Source organism: Pan paniscus, chromosome X, assembly GCF_029289425.2.
Source record: "Pan paniscus chromosome X, NHGRI_mPanPan1-v2.0_pri, whole genome shotgun sequence".
Taxonomy (NCBI): Eukaryota; Metazoa; Chordata; class Mammalia; order Primates; family Hominidae; genus Pan; species Pan paniscus.
The window spans coordinates 96,339,665-96,352,454 of NC_073272.2; the positions used below are offsets into that span (position 1 = coordinate 96,339,665).

At 37.0% G+C, this 12,790-nt stretch overlaps 1 protein-coding gene across 7 annotated transcripts in view; it reads left to right on the forward strand.

The window, feature by feature from the left end:
• DIAPH2 (diaphanous related formin 2) overlaps window positions 1-12,790 on the forward strand; it is a 921,502-nt gene that overhangs the window by 35,635 nt on the left and 873,077 nt on the right. The window lies entirely within an intron of this gene.

Consider the following 12,790-nt stretch of genomic DNA (forward strand, 5'->3'; position numbering starts at 1 on the left):
TCCAGCCTTGGTCAAAATTCTATCCTTCTGGGCTCACATAACACAGGCTCCAGCTCAGGCACATATTGTATTTTTATTAAAAATATAGCATAGATACAGAATTTTGGTACTAACAAGAACAATACAGTTTATTACTTACACTCGAAGAGATTGAGAGCATACTTCTCAGTCTCTCTTCAGTAAGCAGCATCTAGGTTTTGCCTTGTCACATGATGCTTAAGGTATTTTCACCCTTGATTATTGGAAAAATTCAGCAAAACCTTATTAGAATACTTTAAATATATATAATACAGTTTGGGGATTATTTTATTAGCATAACTTTGTATGTTCTTTAAGCTAGAACATTCTCATTGGTCATGCTGGCAGGGAAAAGAGAAGCCAGAAGAAAATTCAAGTCACTGTTCTGTAAGAACAAATGTTAACATTTGGGCTGGATGGTCACATCAACATGGATTTTGACAGAAAATGTCCTGTCAATTTGATGGATTTTACTTGTGATAAATATACTTCCAGAGAGTTTGCAACAAACCACTCAGTTATAAATGGGTATTTCTGAAGTAATCCTTTCTGATTTGTTTTCAGTTCTAGTCCCTCCCCAATAAAACTGTACCCTAGAATGATCTAATTAAAACATATGAGATGTAGAGACTAGGAAACTTTTTAGTAACATATTATACATGTGACCTCATTCTATACTGGTTTTCCTTGTCCTGATTCCATTCAGTAGGACTCTTAGGCCTGTGGTTCTACCTTCTTACTGGAACTGGAGGGAAGCTTCTGTTTGACCAAGCTAGGTCAAAGAAAATGAATTTTTTTTGCTGTTGGCTGTCTCCAGAGTTTATCTTGAAATCATCAGGTACCTGAGGGATTAAGTTAATACACTCATTTTGCATGTTGCTGGAACTAAAATTAGGTAGAAGAAAGCAGAAACTGGGAAGTTTTTATGTTTGTTTAAAGATTTATTATGTATTATGGGTGTATCTAATCTTCTTGTCATGTAATTTAAATAAATAGGATAAATATTTTTAATGCAAATCCAAACTGAAAATTCACTTTGCAGAGATCATTAACATTTATTTCATGTCATTTTCCTTCTATAGTTTTAAAATGCAAATACCATGGGAAAATCTTCCGGTATATGCTCATGAGAGTGCATTTGTTGCTTACTGACTGTTTTATATTTTACAGTTGGCTAGTCAAGTGCTGACTAATGAACACAAAGCCTGTGTTTGAAAATAAATTTAACAGCTTTATACACAAGCTAAGTTTATGTAAAGTGATCTAGGAGACACATGACCTTTGTGCTCCATAGCCCTTGCTCAAATTCTGAAAGTAAACTATGTAAATGATCTAACATGTCAGGTCAAACAGTTTCAGTGGTTTTCAGCCAAGGGAACTATTGAATATGTTGAGGTGCTTCCATCTCTACTATGATGGGTCATGCACCATACCATAGTACTCTGTTTGCTGTTTACCTTGTGAAGGTGTATTTGCTGCTGGAACCATGATGCTGCATACAGGACAGAGAACATTATATGGTTCTGTTTTTACCTCAGTATGCCTTGGTTTCCTAATCAGAAAAATGGGAATAATAATAATAGCTACATTACAGGTTTGTTTTAGGAATTAATTAAATCAGAGAACTAAAAACAATGCCTGGCACATAGAAGGGGCTCAGTGAATCATAAATAGTAGTACTAATAGTAGTGATGCTCTCTCTTTAGGTCTAGCTTTTCTTTTTTCTTTTTAATATACAAATTATAAATTAACAATTTCCTTTTAGGTATTCATGTCTACAATTTGGCATTTAAAGAGACTCTTGGCCGGGCACAGTGGCTCATGCCTGTAATCCCAGCACTTTGGGAGGCCAAGGAGGGCGGATCACCTGGGGTCAGGAGTTTGAGACCAGTCTGGCCAACATGGTGAAAGCCTGTCTCTACTAAAAGTACAAAAAATTAGCCGGGCGTGGTGGTGGGCGCCTGTGATCTCAGCTACTTGGGAGGCTGAGGCAGGAGAATTGCTTGAACCTGGGAGGTGGAGGTTGCAGTGAGTTGAGATTGCACCACTGCACTCCAACCTGGGCAGCAGAGCGAGACTCCGTCTTAGAAAAAAAAAAAAAAAGACAGACTCTCATTCATTCATTCGTTCCCTCCTTCTCTCCTCTTTCTCTCTTCCCTTGTCCCTGTTTCCTTCCCTTCCTCTACTGTATTTCCTTGACTTGTTGCTGTCTAGCTGCAGCAGTGTAGGCAAACCAGGCAGGCTCTAATGGCTAAAAATTGGTTTGTTTGGGCTACATTTAAAATAATTGGATATGTAGCAATTTGAGGTGGGCTTTGAGCTAATGGGTCTTATCCTGCTGTGAAGAAGTAAACAACATAAGGCCAATATACAGAGGCCATCTTTAACCCATTTATGTAATATATACAAAACTATAGAAGACCCACCTCCTGCCTTAGGAAATTCATACATTCTAGTGAGAAATTATCGCACTATGATAAATGCTAAAATCAAAGTTTGAACTAAGACCTTGGGAGTAATAAAAAATTCCACTTTTGTGGTGTTTCCAGGTTTTTTCAAGCATATTGTAGCTCAGGAAGCACTCTACATTGTTGGCTACTGGCGGCTGACATTGCATCATAACTTTTAAGTTTTAAAACTGTGTCACCCTTTCAATATCTGTGGGTTACATGTTCATATTCAGTTATGTTTGTAGCTTTGAGTCTACATACAGTCCCATTTCTGCATTTCATGTGAAAGAAAATGCCAGTCTTAGCACATTCTCTTATGCTATTAATGGAGAGGGGAAGAAGTCATTCTAGTGCCTTCCTGAAAAAAGCGATCACTGTTTAAAGCTCAAGTAGGTGGGTGCTTGTGTATAGTTCATGAAATTTGGGACACTCAGAGCTCAGTGAATACCTGAAAATGAAGAGACCTTTTAACCTGGTGGGTCAAGTTTAACTTAAGTTCTTGAACAAATTCACTGTAAGTACTCTAGAGGCAGTGTTTATGAGGGAATTTAGATGCCAGGACAATTTTTTTAAATAGAAGGAATAAATTGCTCCTTGTTTCCCAATTAAGACACCTAAGAAGCTTGATCTGTAATCATGTCTTCTGTGGTTACTCTCTGAAGTCTTATGTTGAAATAAGTGGCTGTCTCTCTTCTGTCCCTTTATGTACCATCACTGGTATAGCCAGTCCTGCCTATAGAAAGGAAAAACCAAGTTTTTTACACCTCGTGTTAGAATGAGTATTTTCTACAGAAACTGTTTCAAAGGAGAATGGAGTTGGAATACTACTTACTACCAGTGTGACTCTGAAGGTGTATTATAGATTTTTATAGGATTTTAATAAGGTTTTTTAAAGCTGATTTGCGAATTCAACCATCATTGAGAACTTTGTTTCTGTAAGAAAATGTAGTCGCAGAACTAACTCCATATGTTTCATCAGGGCTACGAAGGGCCCATGTATGTAGAAAACTTCAGTAGTATTGATTATGGCTACTAAATAGGTAATTTTGTTGAAAGTAAGTTTAACATTATTAGCAAATAGAATGGTAATTGAAGAGAAGTTAATTTAGGAATTTTGTAAAAAACTTGGCTATGATTATGGTACTGACACAGTAATGTGGGGCCAGAACTTATGGTAACCCCATAAGAGTGATTCTATAATTTTTTTTTTTTTTTTGAGACTGAGTCTCATTCTGTTGCCCGGGCTGGAGTGCAGTGGTGCGATCTCGGCTCACTGCAACCACTGCCTCCTGGGTTTAAGTGATTCTCCTGCCTCGGCCTCCCAAGTAGCTTGGATTACAGGCGCCTGCCACCACGCATGGCTAATTTTTTTGTATTTTTAGCAGAGACGGGGTTTCACTATGTTGGTCAGGCTGGTCTTGAACTCCTGACCTCAAGTGATCCGCCCGCCTCCGCCTTCCAAAGTGTCGGGATTACAGGCGTGAGCCACCACGCTTGGCTAATTCTATAAATTTTTAAGCGTATCTTTATTTGTTTTTCGGTGATCTACTGACTATAAATCATTCTGTCAGCTTCATAGTAACATTTAATTTCAACCTACCCAGTCCCTAATTGGCCAAACTGTTATAAAACCAAATTACGCAGCAGTGAGGAAAATAGAAACTTGAATGAATGCTATTAAAATAAGTTTAGACCATCTCAAATTTATCCTCATAATTCAGACTTTCTCTGTTTTCAAAGAAGACCTCTCATACACACTGAGTGTTATTGGCAGATTTGACATGGCTGGAGTCTTATGTGCAGAAATATAATATGTATCTGTCAGTGGTTTTCAGGAGCCCCTATGAAAGGGCTTGATTTTGCTGGTTTGAAGCCTTTGTTGGCATCAGCAAAGTCAAAGAGAGTTGTAGGCAAGGTTAACAGCCACTTCATATTTAATGGGTTTATGCAAACCGTGATCTATATATTGATTATATAAAATACATCACTGTTGTCTTAACATCTAGATGAAAAGGAAAAAAATGTTTTCTACATCAAAATCTTTAGGCTTAAAAATCTCTGTGATTCATAATATTAATTAAAAGAGAAAATAAAAATCTGAATAATTTGCTTTGACCTGTGTATGTATAAGGGTCATTATAAGGGTTAGTGCTTGGGTTGCTTGTGAGTTTTCAGGCAAAGGGACATACAGCTCATCTTTTTTATATTGCAACTGATCAGTGATTAATACTTAAGAGGCTTCAGGGGCTAAGTATAGTCGCTGATTTATTTGCAGCTCTTACTCCACTTCAATTATTTAAATACAGCGAAGAGTCCGTCGTGAGAAACACAACAGAGTAGAAGAAATTTGAGATCTATCAGCATAAACAGATACAAGTGTTGCTTTGCCCCAAATCATAAAAAGTAAAAAAATTAAAACTACCTGTTAATTCATTGTGATATTATTTGTAAAACACAGTGACATAAATGATATTTTCCTACAATGTGTTATTTATTATTTTGACAATTTCTGTCACTATGTTGAGAAAGAATCTCTTATCCAAATTAAAACTAAGTAAAAAACTATTTAAGGAACATTATGAGACAAAAGGTTTTTTCAGTTATCACTACTCAGCATAGAATCTGAAGCCCATTGGGGGAAAAATGAAGTTTATAAAATTGAATAATTTATAATATTAAATTTTTCCAAAAACACTTTTTAAATTTTCTGAAAATTATTTTTTGTTCACCATATAATCACATTCTGTTTAAGCTTCTACGTTTTAAATATTTGATATAATATTTAGTGATTTTTAAAGTTCTTCCTGTGTGAGTAAATGAGCTGTTTTTGTTTTCCATGTAGAGAAGTTTGTCTGCTTTCACTCTGGAAATGATTTCTTATGGGTTAATGCCTTTGGATACATGTGTTCCAAGAGCTAAACAACTGCTATACAAGTGAATTTTGAGACACGGCCCATTCCTGAATTGGGGATTGTTTGCAAATTCAAGACCATCAGTTAAAAGTACTAATAGTGAAGTTAACTTAAATCACTGTGTGACTTTTATGTATTTTTTCCTACAAAAAATATAATAATACCTTATTCACAACTCAGGTATAATTTTCAGTTTTCGGCAATTTATACTCTTGAATTTTTAAAGCAGTGAATCATTTTGTTTTGTCAGATTAATTTTGCAACTACATCAGAAAACTAAATGATGTGGTTATTTGTAAAAGCTGCTTGAAGTAGACAGATAGCAAGTCATTGTGAGGTGAAGTATCTCCAGAGTGATAATCATAGCCATTTAGAGGTTATTTTTGCATTATAAAGATAGTAATCATAACAACAGATATTTAAATTACTCTATTTAATACAAACAGCAATCATATGTCTGGGTACATTGCTTCAATAACAAGCGTTATTTTAAACAAAATTATATATACTAACTGCCTTATCTATTTATATTGCTCCCATCCTAGACTAAGCTTTTATCATCTTGCAACTGGATCACATTCTCTCTCTGTCGCTCTCTTCCTCTGTCTCTCTCCTCCTCCAGCCCCAATTCTGTCAATCATCACAGGTTTGAGTACTTACTATGTGCTAGAAATAGTGCAAAAACCTGAGGACACAGTGGGAATCGAGAAAAACCTGGTCCTTACTACATTGAGTTTACAGTATTGCACAGAAGACTGATATTGATAGGTAATTAGGATTTGATACGTGGAATGTGTTGCAGAAGGAACCATGGGAGACTATAACAGGATCAACTGTATCCTTAGCTGAGAGCAGAACAGTTGAGTAGAAGATGGCTAGATGATTAAGAAAGAGGTGAGGTGGGATGGAGCGGGTGCTGTAAGCAGAGCAAAGAGCACCTGGAAAGGCCGAGACTGAAAAAGAGCTGGAGCTCTAACCAGTATTGTTATACTGATGAAGACTATTGCACACAGATTTCAGAATATAGATAGATGTTCTAGAGTGTGTGTTCTAGTCAGACCTGAATGCTAATCTGGACTGTGTAATTTATTATCTTTGTGATTTAGGCAAATGACTTAATGACTGTAAACCTTGATTTCCTGATGAGTAAAACAAGACAGTACCTTCTTGTACATAGGATTATTGTGAGGATTTAAACAAGGCAAGGCCTGTAAAGCTCTTAGCATAGTGCCTATAAATGCTCAGTAAATGGTAGCTATTAGTTAGGTAGAATAGACCAAACTTGCTGATCTCTGCAAGCCGCCTTTTTAGCCTTTGATTCCTTCTTTAGTTTATTCTAAATATTACAGGTCCATAACCCTTTTCTGAAATTCTGAAATATGAATGCTCTGAAAACACTCTTATCATTTGGCCACAAGCCCCAACCTTCTTAAGGCCGTATAGGTACTCTTTATTTATCCTGTTTTGTGAAATATCCATGTTTTCCTTTTAAACTTGAATACATTTGAGTTAATGTGTTACCCCAGATCCTGCTTAGTGTGTTTTGTAAGATATGATACACCTAGCATATTCCTTTCTAAAACATGAAACATGCTGAGTTCCAAGACGTGTTTGGCTTGAAAGGTTTCAAATAAAAGATTGTACACGTGTGCCAACCCAAAGTCAGCTTTCTAAAATACCATTTTCTCCATGTCTGTCTTCAAATCAGAAAATCATAAGAATGCCTAGTGGTTTTCCAGTTTAGTTTTGACTATTCCTTGTGGTTTTCAAGACTGCCTCTAATCCACCCTACATATTCAAAATTTAATACCCTTGTACTTGAACCATTTGTTTCATAAGTCTGTTCTCTTCAACTTCCCTGAAGTAAAATGTTAATGCTGCTCCTTTTGTCTGACTTCCCTCTCTTTCTCTCTTTGTGGCTCTTCAGATCCCTACCCAACAATTAGGCCACAATTCTTTGTAGTTTCTCAATGAAGCTATATTTATCTATTTCTTCTCTGAATTCTTATTGTGCTTAAATGAATTTATTTAACAGTATTTGAGCAGATATTATGTGCCAGCTACTGTTCTAAGTGTCAGAGATCTGAAAGTGAATAAGACAGTTAAGGTCTCTACTGTTAGGGGACTTGTTTTCTAGAAAGTAGAAGACAACCTGTAATCCCAGCACTTTGGGAGGCTGAGGTGGATGGATCACGAGGTCAGAAGTTCGAGACCAGCCTGGCCAAGATGATGAAACCTGATCTCTACTAAAAATACAAAAATTAGCCGGGCGTGATGGCGGGCACCTGTATCCAAGCTACTCGGGAGGCTGAGGCAGGGAATTGCTTGAATCCGGGAGGTGGAGGTTGCAGTGAGCCGAGATCGCGCCACTGCACTCCAGCCTGGGTGACAGAGGGAGACTCCGTCTCAAAAAAAAAAAAAAAAAAAAAAAAAGTAGAACACAAATAAGTGAACAATATCATTTCAGATAACAGTTAATGCTGTCAAGATAAGACAGGAGGATAGTGCCTTGGGAGAAGCGACATACCTGAGAAACTCATAGTTTCGCATTTAGTTATTTTTGTTTTTATATGGTTAGTTTTTTTTTTTGGTTTGACGGAGTCCCACTCTCTCGCCCAGGCTGGAATGTAATGGCATGATCTCGGTTCACTGCAACCTCTGCCTTCCAGGTTCAAGCAATTCTCCTGCCTCAGTCTCCCAAGTAGCTGGGATTACAGGTGCCCACCACTACACCCAGCTAATTTTTGTATTTTTAGTAGAGACGGGGGTTTCACCATGTTGGTCAGGCTGGTCTCGAATTCCTGACCTGAGGTGACCCACCCGCCTTGGCCTCCCAAAGTGCTGGTAGTACAGGTGTGAGCCACCAAGCCCAGCCTATATGGTTAGTTTTTACTCCCTGGTTAGACTGTAAATGCCTTAAGGGAAGAATCCTTAAACTTCTATGTGCCATAAAGTGTTGGGTATAAAATGGGTGCTTGATTAAGGTTTGGTTGAGAAATTTGTCCTTTTTTGACAGAGAAGGTAAAAATCTATTTATTAAATATAAAGCACTACTTGGCTAAATCATTGATCTAAGAGTATCTGTTATGTACAAAGTACTGTGTTGGTTTTGAAATTTTTGTATTTGGCTAAATCTAGCTTTTTCATTTCTATTGCTTTTTAGTCATAGTCTAAGAAAGAAGAACTTTCATGTCTACACAACTTTTTTTTCCCATTTGAAATGGTTTAATATTGTGAACCCCATAAATTTGAGACAGGTCTCAGTTTAGAAAGTTTATTTTGCCAAGGTTGACAATGCGCTTGTGACACAGCCTCAGGAAGTCCTGATGACATGTGCCCAAGGTGGTCAGTGCACAGCTTGCTTTTATACATGTTAGGGAGACACGAGACATCAATCAATATGTAAGAAGTACATTAGTTCCATCCAGAAATGTGGAGACAACTCAAAGTAAGGCCTCCCTACTGGGGGCTTCCAGGTCACAGGTAGGTGAGAGTCAGATGGTTACATTCTTTTGAGTTTCTGGTAAGTCTTTTCAAAAGAGGCAATCAGAATATATATTTGTCTCTGTGAGCAGAGGGATGACTTTGAATAGAATAAGAGGCGGTTCCCAGCTTGAAGAGGCCCAAGATATTTTCCTTTCACAGTATAAAGCAAACAAACATTCTTTCTATACCTGTAGAGGATGCTACTACTCTAAAAGCTGGATTATTCTTGCAATTGTTTCTGCTTAATTCAGGCACTAAGTGACTTCCTCCAATTCATTAGTGTGAACATTCTTAAAGACCTAAGTGGCAGACATATTTCCTGAACCATTTACCCTTAGTCCTGAAGCTGATCGGGTTTGTCACACACAGACTGCTATAGTCACCCCTCCTGGCAGTTCAAGATTGAGCTTTATGGCAAGACAATTCATTTAAGATTGAGCATAACTTGTTATGACAGATTTATCGAAATTATCCAGTGAAGTAACATAGGCTTCTGCTTTGTGAAGAAAACTGAAACCCTATACTGTGATGTCATATTTGTTCTCTTATAGATAAATATTTTGTTCTTTATAAATTGAAAGAGCATCTTGAGAAGAGAATCTCAAAAGGATTTTTTTCTTGTCATAAAAATGGTGGAATGAATTTTGATTTGTAATAGCAAAGAACTCTGGTGGGTTAAAATTTGAGGCTTTTGAATTGACTGTACTTCTGAGATGGTGTGCTTATGGTCACAAAAATACACAAGTATTGCTCTACTAAAATGATGAAATGGACAGTTCAAGATGTTAACAATGGCAAAGTAAGGTGGAGAACTGGAACTTCATATCTGTAACTTCATCTTCTCAACTACTAGGCTTTTGAGCTTTGAGGGCAGGGCCGTATCTCTCTAAATCCCCAGTGCCTCACACACCACCACTTGATCTAGCATCTATTCTTAAGTGCTAATGGTGATAGAGGACTACAGTGCCTAAGATGAAGTGTAGGTGGCTGAAAATGACTCTTACTTTTAGAAAGGAGATGAAAGAATGATTGGGAGTAATTTTAAGTACACGCAGTAAATAGTTCAGTGATTGCAAAAGGAAAAATTTGTTTTCTAAAAGGTCATCTTAGACTCAAGCCTGTACTTTGAGCTTAGTTCTAAAAATAAAATTAGACATTGCTTTCTTGGTGAAATTAAACACAACTGAGAGGTACTCAACTAACACAAAATCTTTATGATAAAGCATTTGAATGCCTGAACAGAATGTTCAGCTTGGTTACCAGGTGATTGGCCTTGAGTTGTTTGGATTGGCCTTACTGGTTTTTAAAGTTCAGGAGTGAGTATAGGGTCTGAAAAGTTGGAAGGCAGGCCTTTGAATAGTAACTACTTCCCTCTGTGACTGCTGCTTATCTGAATAGGGATTGGGCAGGGATGTCGTCCAGAGAAATCAAACCCTGAATCATTGGTTGATGTTGATTACCTTTCTCAAGGTCCATTCTGACTTGGAAAATATATGGAGATTATAATAGAGTATTACCATATCAGAACTCTCAGAAGCTTTATATTGTGATTGTGCTTTCATTCTTCTGATCTTCAACTAGAGTGTAACCTCCTTAAAGGAAGACAGCATGCTTACCTTGTTTACCACTGTATTCCCAGTGCCCAGTACTGAACAGTTTCACTTACGTCACTCGTGTCCATGTGAAGAGACCACCAAACAGGCTTTGTGTGAGCAACAAGGCTGTTTATTTCACCTGGGCGCAGGCGGGCTGAGTCTGAAAAGAGAGTCAGTGAAGGGAGGTAGGGGTGGGGCCGTTTTATAGGATTTGGGTAAGTAAAGGAAAACTACAGTCAAAGGGGGTTCTCTGGCGGGCAGGAGTGGGGGTCACAAGGTGCTCAGTGGGGGAACTTTTTGAGCCAGGATGAGCCAGGAGAAGGAATTTCACAAGGTAATGTCATCAGTTAAGGCAAGGACCGGCCATTTTCACTTCTTTTGTGGTGGAATGTCATCAGTTAAGGCGGGAACAGGCCATTTTCACTTCTTTTGTGATTCTTCAGTTACTTTGGGCCATCGGGGTGTATAGGTGCAGGTCACAGGGGATGCTATGGCTTAGCTTGGGTCCAGAGGCCTGACAAACAGATGCATAGTAGATGCTTAAATATTTGTTCAGCTGAAGTGAAGGTTGTTTTTTGTGTCCTATTGTACCTGCCATTCTTGGAACGCAAGAAACTTAAGGAAGGTAAAGAGTTGACCCTTCATCTCTATTGTAATGGCCAACTTAATTCATTTTCTTTAAGAGAGAAGAAAATAGTCAAATAGTGCGAATACGTTTTTGAGTTGGTGGTGAGACTTTTGAATTATATGCAACTTAGTTGTCCAATTTCTGTGGTAGTAGAGTAATTGCACGATGTTTATAAAACATTGTATTACCATGTAACATTAGCTATAAGAGAGTTGAATCTTTACATCTTGCTCTTTTTGTTAATTTCTGCCTGATTGAGAAAATTAAAACTTAATTTTCTTACAATAATGACTCTTGCATTGCAATCACAACTTCAGCATTAGAGTTTATAAGTAAGTCAGTCATTTCTCTTAGTCTTAAGGGGTTGAGACTCTGGAGTGATACTTTTATAGTTACACAATATTCATATAATACTGTGCTAAGTTATATTTAATATAGCTGATCATAAATGAAGTTTAATAAACTCTGATTGCTTGACTAATGCACAGTCTTATTGCTTTTCCAGAGTTGATTTTAATGAAAATATATGGTCACTATATTTATTGGTACAATATGCCCTCATTGTAATGAGCATGATCATTAGATTTGCATAATAAAAACTTACAAAAATGACTTTAATCAGTGCTTTTAATTCAGGGGTATGACTCTAATAAAGATTTTTGGGGGGGTCATTTTTGTTTCTGATTTTTTTTTAACTCCATAGTAGCTCTGTAGTTTGTACACAGGAATGAAATCCATGTTTACTTGCATGTGGTGTGAGACAGATGCACCCATCCACATAAATGAATTTTGAGAGCTTGTCCCAGAAGACCATCATTATAAATGAAAAAAATTTTTTGGTGTTTCTGTTGTTATTCTCAAGTCCTTTTATACCTTTCTTTTTTGACTAATATAGAAAGATAATTGTGTAGCAGAAATGATTTAGTTTTGTTTGCAGATCATTTAGTTGTAACTTATACAATGATTTCAATGCATGTTTAATGTACAGTGGCTAAAAATTACCCCTTCTGAAATTCAGCCCTTCATATCTGCTTAAAGATTTTCCTTTTCGATAGACCATATTTGTTCTTTTTTCTGAACAGTTATAACGAAGAGCTTTAAATAGTATTATTATATTTATGAAAGCAGATTTTTACATGAGGGAAATCTGAGAAAATATTCGTATTAAATGTATGTGGTTATACAGGATATCCACTCTAGTTGAATGAAATTTACAAATCAAGAAATCAGGAGTGGGGTGTTTTTCTTTATGTTTCTCTATCACACGTAATTAGGATAATTTTTTACATAAGTATAATTTCCTATGTGCCTTCAGGTACTCTATCATTCTTGTAGATGCCTGTCAGGAAAAAAGAAAATTCTTTAAGAGTAAAACAAAGCACAGTCCTTCTCCAGTATTATTTTTGACCAGGGGTCCACATTTGGTTTATCAACAACTAAACTTTCAATTCAAGGGCAGCTCTAGAATTAGAAATGTATATAGCAGAATGGACATTCCAAATCAAAGGGAACAGTAGGGGCACAAAGAGGACATCATGGGAGTATGCATTGGGAAGAGGATTTTAATTTTTGTTTTCTGTAGAATAGGGATCATAAGAGAAGAAGTAGAAGATAGCCTAGGGCTGAATCATACAGGGCTTTGAATTCCATATTAAGGATATTCATCTTTATTCTATAGGTCATCAGGAGGCATTGAATATT